The sequence below is a fragment of the Sapajus apella genome, unplaced genomic scaffold, assembly GCF_009761245.1.
Source record: "Sapajus apella isolate SASKATOON/1434 unplaced genomic scaffold, GSC_monkey_1.0 scaffold54, whole genome shotgun sequence".
NCBI classification, from domain to species: domain Eukaryota; kingdom Metazoa; phylum Chordata; class Mammalia; order Primates; family Cebidae; genus Sapajus; species Sapajus apella.
Genome location: NW_022436994.1, coordinates 11,678,924 through 11,687,044, shown reverse-complemented (window position 1 = coordinate 11,687,044; position 8,121 = coordinate 11,678,924). Strand labels below are relative to the sequence as shown.

Sequence of the window (8,121 nt, the reverse complement as noted above, 5' to 3'; positions counted from 1 at the left end):
GAAAAATTAATTCCAGATGAATTAAAGACTTAAAAAATAAAACTTGATAACTTCAGAAGGGAACATAGATCTTTGTTATCTCCAGGTAAAAAAGGATTCAGCAAACAAGATACAAAAAGCAAAACTCAAAAGAAAATCAATTCTACTATGTACATATTGAAATGTCTGTTTAGGAAAGAACCTATCATTATTATGAAAGAATCTATTATCAGTAAACCTAAAAAGGCCACAAATTGGGCAAAGATATTTTCAGTGCATGATCTTTAAAAGCGATCATTATACAATATTTTAAAAGAACTTATATAAATGAAAAAAAAAACATTATGAAAATGGGCAAAAATACAAATAGGCAACTCATTAGAAAACAAACATGAAAACAAATTAACAAATGACATGACGCTCAATTTTGTTAATAATGAACCAAAGGCAAATTAAAGTCATGAGATACATTCTTACACTCAAAAGACTGGCGAATTTAAAAAAATAAAAACATTTTGTGAGCATGTAGAAAGATGAGGATTCATACTCTATTGCTGATAATGTAAATTGGTTCAACTATTTTGGAAAACAATTGGGTATTTTCTCTTAAATTTGGAGATATGCATAAGATATGGCTCAGCGAATTTACTCTTATTTTTGTGTCCCAGAAAAGTGCTCGCAGGCATACCCAATATGACCTGTACAAAGAGGTCCATAGCACCAGCATTTGTTACAATAATAACTGGAGACAGCTGCTGTCTATAGGTATAGCCGTGCGATAGAATACTATACATAGCAAAATTACACTGGCACACATTTACATGGGTGAATCAGGAAAATCAAAGTTGAGACATCGATACAGTTGCCAAAGAAGACAGGTAGAACTGTTCTATGTCCATAAAAGTCAAAATTGTATGAAACATCACAATATGTGTGTTTGGGAAAGCATTCTTACGAGACAAAACCACACCAAAAGCAATTGATTCGTAAATATACATTTCACAATACGTAGTGGAAACTTAGCTGGGGAGGGGTGGGAGTAGTAACAATGAGAGGCACAGAAAGGTGTTTGACACTATTAGTCATGCTCTATTGCTTAAGCTTTGTTGTTTACTTGATTAATTGGATTGTTAAAAAGTAAAAATCTCATCGCAACTAGAGAAATGCATCTCATCGCCACCTGCAGGGATTTGCTAAGCTTGGCCCTCTCGACCTCTGTGGTTTCACTTGCCGCTACTCTAACATATATTTCTCATTTTCCACAACTACTGGCCTTCTTTTAGTTCCTCAAATGCACCAAATGTTTTCCCACCTAAGTGCTTTTTCTGCTATTCCGTCTGCCCAGAAAATTTAGTGATGAAGACTCAAGAAAACGTGTCCCTGGGAAGAATTAAAAGGCCCCTCTGAACAATGTGAAACTCAGGCAGTGAAGACTGTGCCCTCAGTGTGTAACCATCATGCCCCATCCAATTCAAGGAGTCTGAGAACCAGGAGAAGTCATGAGCATCTCGTCCAGTGCAAACTGGATCAATGTAGCAGCACGTGCCTCATGCCATGTTTCCTAGAAGATTCCTGCAAGACAGAACAGCAGAATTTAATACATAAAAGCAAATTCCAATAAATAAATGAAATCCAACACTTCATTTCCCTGGATATTTGTTTCCTGCTTGGCTCCAAAGCTCAGGGTGCAGTTTTGGCACCAGAATCAGGCAGGTTGCTGACATTTGGCACTAACACTGGCTGTGTGGCACAGCAGCCTCGGTCAGGACTGGGCAGGCTCTTCCAGGAGAAGTACTGTGGGCATTAGGATGGAAAAGTTAAGCAAGCAAGCAAACAAACAATTTTGGAGTCATTTTACCTCTAGGTGTGACTAACTTTGTGACCGTGAGCAAGTGAAAACAGGAAGGCTAGAAAGAAACTTGAGCATGTGCTAAATGCCACCCCATCCTAAATGCTTTACATGCTGCTAATTACCACAATCAAAATTTAAAGTAGATCTTCACTGCATTGTTTTTCAGTAGGTGATCTAGGATCTGCCTGATTCTAAATCTGATGGTCTGTGTAGCCCTTCCAGCTGTTACCTATCAGATCTCTGGGCTCCAGTCTCCTCATCCTTCAAAGCAAACAAACAAAAATGGGATTTCAACAAATAATACCTTCTGTCTCTTTCATAGTTTCAGTCCTAGCAATGGCAGTGCTGGTATCCGCTCTATTCCTCAGCTCTTTCCCTACAGTAGGGAAGACTCTGAAGACATTCACCATGTCATGACTTTGCAGACTTGCTTTTGGACTTTCAAACTATTTTCCTCAAAGGAATGTGAGGAATAATGACTTCTTCAAATGCTGAAGTAAATTTATGATATATTGGGGATATCTCTTCAATCTGAAGGCCCATTCTTGGTTGCTGACAAATGCCAAATGAAGGCTAGCTGCCCCATGCTGGAGCAATCACTGAAATGAATAGTAGGAAGATGTTGAGGTCAAATGTATTAGTTTTCTGTTGCTATGTAATATATTACCTCAAAACTTAGCAGCTTAAAGTAACACATATTTATTACCTCACAGTTTCTGTGGATCAGAATTCTGAACACAGCTTAGGTGAATTTCCTGCTTAGAATCTCACAAGGCTGTAATCAAAGGATTGCCTGGGCTGTGTTTTCACCTGGAGGCTCTACTGGGGAAGAATCTGCTTCCAAGTTCACTTAGGTTGTTGACAGATGCATTTCCTTGCAGTTGTAAGACTGAGGTTCCCAGCCTCTTTCTGGTATTAGTTGGAGAATTCCTCATCTCTTGTAGGTTGCCCACAGATCCTTACACCACGGGCTTTCCCAAAACAGCCTCTTACTTCACCAAACCCAGTGACAGTCTCTAGACTTCCATTTACCTTTGCATAAATGAACAACTGCTTTTGCCTAGCACTAGGTATATGATATGTAGTCCTTACTCCCAACTTTTATAGGATATTGGATGCATAAATAACTAAAAGTTAAGTCCCCAGTCAATCATGAAAATGTTCTGGAATTAGATGGTGGTGATGGGTGGACAGCTTTATGAATACACTGAAACCACTGAATGGCATAACTTAATGGACAAATATTATGGTGTATGAACTATATTCAATAACAACAACAAAATCCCTCAAACTATTCATAAAGTGTACAGGCAAAATAAAAATTTCAGGCATGTAAGAACTTAAAGAATGCGCTTTTCATGTACCTATTCTTTAAAAGCTACTAAAGAATGTACCTTGGGAAAACAAAAAATTCAACCAAAAAGAAGAGAACATAAGGTCCTAGGACAGGAGCTGTGCAGTAGGCTGCGCTGCAGGAATCCAGTTGCAAATGCTGCCAAAATTCCCAGAAAGGATGGCCTGAATCCACTAGAAACACTCAGCCATAAATCCCCAGCAGCAGCACACACAGCATTTGTAGATCCCAGACCTTCCCTAGGAAAGGTAACACCACTGAAAAGGACAGACATTATTTAGAGACCTCCAGAAATCTAAGCTGGGAAATAAAACACAGAAATTTGACCTTCTGCCCTTAAACTTGTATCATTTGGAGATTCTACTAAAATGATTCAAAATCTTACTCGGTCATTAACATGGTAGTTTGGTAAATTGGTCTTATAACTCATGTTTCAACTTTTGCAAATGAGGCATATTTATTTATCACAGTTCTGGAGGGTTAGAAGTCCATAATCAAGGTGCTAGCCAATTTGGTGTCCAGTGAGGACCTGCTTCCTGGTTCAACGGCAGCTATCTCCTCACTGTGTCCTCACACAGTGGAAGGGGCAAGGGAGCTCTCTGGGCTTCTTTGATAAGGGCACCAATCCCATAACCTAATCATTTTCCCAAAGGCCCCCACCTTCTAATGTCATGACCTTGGGCATTACCATTTCAACATATGTGTACAAGAAGTACACATTTTCTTTTATGGAATAGTAAAAACGTAGATTTTTGAAGAAGTAGATTTTTGAAGAAGAAGTAAAATGCTTATTGCACAGACTAAACTTATTGGAGTAAAAACAACAAACAGTTTTATTTTTTCCTCCAGCACCTTAAAAGTGCTATACAAGCCCTCCCTTCCCTTATCAACATCTGGGTCAGATTCTGTGGTCTCTCTCAGGTCTTGAGAATGGGGTGGAGGAAATGTTTTTAGTCTGTATTATTTAACTGTTCCTGTTGATGTAGTTCTTTTGGTCACCATGGGCTGGCCTAAAGTTATATTTCTCATGGGGTGCATGTGCTGCCTCTCTAGAAGCCCTGTGCAGATTGATGTAGCTACTGTGCTCTCCAGCTCTCCTTTGTGACCATCTACAAGCCCCTGACCCTAGGAATACAACTGACAAAAATGCTCATAGCTGGCATGGACCCCAAAGCTAGTCCTCTCCATAAGGGTGCCTTTAAAAAGACTTTAGGCTGGCTCTCCTCTTCAGTGTCTGTGCACTTTGACAAACTCAAGCATCCTTGCCATGCTTCTGACCTTCGTCCTCACCCTGCAATTGCACCTGCTCTATCCAGCTTCCCGCCATCAGGACTCCTTAGGTCAGAAGTGAGCATTGCTGTCCATACTCACAAACACCATAAGTTTTCAGAGATACACAAAATTATCCTGAGAATTCTCTTACCAGTCTTCCTTCTGCTGGACTGGAAGCCCTGGGGAAGACCTGCAGACACCATAGCTCAGCAAAGCACCTCACTGTGCAGGGAAATGCAGGTTTCCTTTCTCTTAGCAACCACAGTTTCCATGAACAGTTTCCTCAGAGCCCTTCTCACCTGGTTTGCGGGACAGGAATTGCTGGGCAGTCCCCACTTAGGCAACAATGCAACATGAAAACTGCAGAAACTTCCTCCACTATATTTAACTCCCCTTACACTTATAGTCTTCTCTTTCTATGAATATTTGATGATTGGAACAGAGATTCGTAAGACCACTTTGGCCACCTCTTAATAATTCCTGGAGAAGATTAAGCACAGTTGGAAAAATATGAGGCGCTTTTCTATCCTCGTCCTCAGCTCATGGCCTTTGACAGAAACGTTAGATGACAGAAAAAGCCTAAGGTATGTCTTATTACATATGAGGCATGTATGTGTCCTTGCATGTATACCCCAGCTCATTCTGAAAAGGTTGTGTGCAGCTGCAGAGATGCATAAAATAAACAGAACACAGATAAGACTCAGAAAAAAAAATCTCTCGTACTATAATGATACTGTAGATATATCTGAAGATTTTTGAGCAAAAGAGTGACATGATGAAAACACATGTTTTAGAAAGATGGAGAAGATGAAGAAGGCTTTGTGGAACACGTTTCAGGACTAAGTAGTGGAAATGCTTACAGGAGGTAGATGGGTTTTGCTCTTCTGCTAAAGGAAGGCACCATGTGTTCAAGAAGATGCACTTGAGGGCTTCTACTCTTTTCCAAAGTCAGGTCTCAAATCTTAATGCCTGGGCTATTTCCTCCAAAATGTACTCCACAGAGTCAGCAGTGTTGTACAGGCAAGAATCACTGGGCAGACATAAGATGATAGCAGCCAAAATCTGGTTGTTTGCTAATTGTAGTTTAAGATATGAGAGAGAGAGAGAGAGAGATCACACAAATGAATCAGCACTAACTGCACTCTCACCCCAGCTTTGCCCAAAGGCAGTCCTTTCCAGATAACCAGAACTATATTAGATTTTGGAAAACAGTACAGCAATGTCAGCTTCCATGATAAATCATCCTTTCAGTCTCTCAGAGCAGAACAAACACCTTGACTTTCCTGCCATGGATGATGCTTGCTTTCTCTCAAGTCCTGAGTCACCATGGAACATCTCCAAATGTGGATTCAGAGGCAGTTAGAAGACAAGAAAGAGTGGCACCAGGATGACATATTTCTGAGGGGTTGAAGCTTGGCTCTCCAACTGCTCTTCACCACACTCTGTGGAGCTCTCTCTGGTTCCCAGCCTGACTGCCTTCAAATGGTACCAGGCAAGTCCCCTGGAACCTTTCACAGCTATTCCTTACAGCTGTGAAGACAGCTCCTTGGGTGATATCCAGCCTGCTGAATCATTCATTTCCTGTTCTTGATCTCAAAAAGTTCTGTTTGATGTTGTTTTCTCAAGACCATCATTTTAAAGGAAGCAATATTTTATACAACACAGCTTTGTGGGCTTGGGCACTAAAACCAGATTATTTTGAATATGCCTTACCCATATAATCATTTTCCTATGTAGAATTTTGGGTGCTGAGAATAACTTTACCATGATCCTCCCATGACATGAGGATGTTGGATGTCATAGGCAGGATTCCCAGTTCCGTTTACACCATAAAGTTGAAGACATTGCTCAACTTGTCAGTAACAAGTCAGGAGAAGCTGCCATTTGAAAAAGCGTCAGATGTATTTGCTAGTGCAACCCAAGAATCTGCTGTGTGGGTGTTTCCAAGTCTTCCATCTTATGAGAGCACTCTTCTCTTTAATGTTAAAATAAAAATGAGTTTATTCCCCATCCCTCACTTAGTCAACTCCCTGCATTTCTCAGGAATCTCAGGGACTTTCCATTTCTCATAGTTACTCCCTCTTCTAATATCCTCCTTCTGTTTAACTGTCTTTCACTTGGATTCTCAATGCTTGCATCTGCTGTTTCTCTCCGGTCTGCATCAAATCAAATGTGGAAACATGGATGCTTTTCCATGATTACAACTGTTCATCGACTATTTTAAAGTTCTCAAACAACTTTAATTTTGATAAAACTACCATCTTTCGATAGTTTTAATAAAATTTACTAAGGAGTCAGAGGTAAAGGAGCACATGACAGAACACTGCCTATTAGTTCATATTTGACACTCCTGATCCTAGAAGCCTCCCGGCCATTTTCCCCTGGGAAGCATCTCACTGGTTGACCCCTGCCTCCTACAGCCTTCCATGCAGCTGACCCTGCTTCCCGTTCATCCAGAGCCCTCTCACTCTTTGCTTCTTAAGTTACCGTGACAAATTTAAATGCTCCTTGTTTTATTCGGCAACCAATATAGTGCTCTTTGTCTTACTCTTCCTCCATCTAGATCAAGGCCAGGGGTCTATTTCCTCACCAAAAATTCAACCATCATCAATCATGCTGCCAGCCAAACTTTGTTTCCCTATTCCTATCTCCTATATTAGTCTTAAAATTATTAAATTTTAAAACATTTAGATACTGTAATATATCTATTCTCATTAGAAATCAGATACAGAACACAGAAGGAAACCTAGAGGAAATGGCTAAATTCCTGGATACATACAACCTACCAACATTGAATCAAAAAGAAATAGAAAACCTGAATAGGCCAATAACAAGTAATGAGATGAATCAGTAATAAAAGCCTCCCAACAGGGAGAACTCCAGGACTGGATGACTTCATAGCTGAATTCTACTGAACTCTTAAAGGAGAATTAATACCAATTCTTCTATTCAAGGAAACCCTTCTAGGAGGCCAGCATAACTCTGATACTAAAACTGGATAAGGACTCGAAATTAAAAGAAAACTCTAGACCAATATCCCTAATGAACATAGAGGCAAAAATTCTCAACAAAATACTAGTAAATTGAATCCAACAGCATATCAAAAAGATCACACACAATGATCAAGTAGAATTCATCCTGTGGATATAAGGATGGTTCAACACAGGCAAATCAATAAATATGATACATCACATCAGCAGAATAAAGGGAAAAAAATCACATAATCATCTTAACAGGTGCAGAAAAAGCACTTGACAAAGTTCAACATTCCTTCATGATAAAAACCTTCAATAAATTCGGTACAGAAGGAAAGTAACTCAGCATAATAAAGGCCACATATAACAAACTAAAATCATACTGAATGGGAACAAAATAAGGATACCACTCTCACCACTCTTAATTAGTATAGTACTAGAAGTCCTAGACAGAGCAGTTAGGCAAGAGAAAGAAATAAAGGACGTTCAAATTGGAGACGAGGAAGTAAAAATGTTCCTGTTTGCACATAAATGATCTTACATATAGAAAAATCTAAAGACTCTACCAAAAAACTCAGAACTGATAAACAAACTAGTAAAGTTACAGGCTACAAAATCAACAACAAAAATCAGTGGTGTTTCTATATACAGACAAAAAGCTAGCTGAAAAAAAATCAAGAAAGCAACTC

At 39.5% G+C, this 8,121-nt stretch overlaps 1 long non-coding RNA gene across 1 annotated transcript; it reads right to left on the bottom strand.

Annotated features, from left to right (window-relative positions):
• Positions 1-337: 337 nt before the first annotated feature.
• Positions 338-7,237, bottom strand: LOC116527407. The gene is made up of 3 exons (XR_004258532.1): positions 5,318-7,237; positions 2,136-2,430; positions 338-1,551 (listed from the first exon to the last, which is right to left on the bottom strand). It is a non-coding gene; the product is annotated as an uncharacterized LOC116527407 (long non-coding RNA).
• Positions 7,238-8,121: the final 884 nt, after the last annotated feature.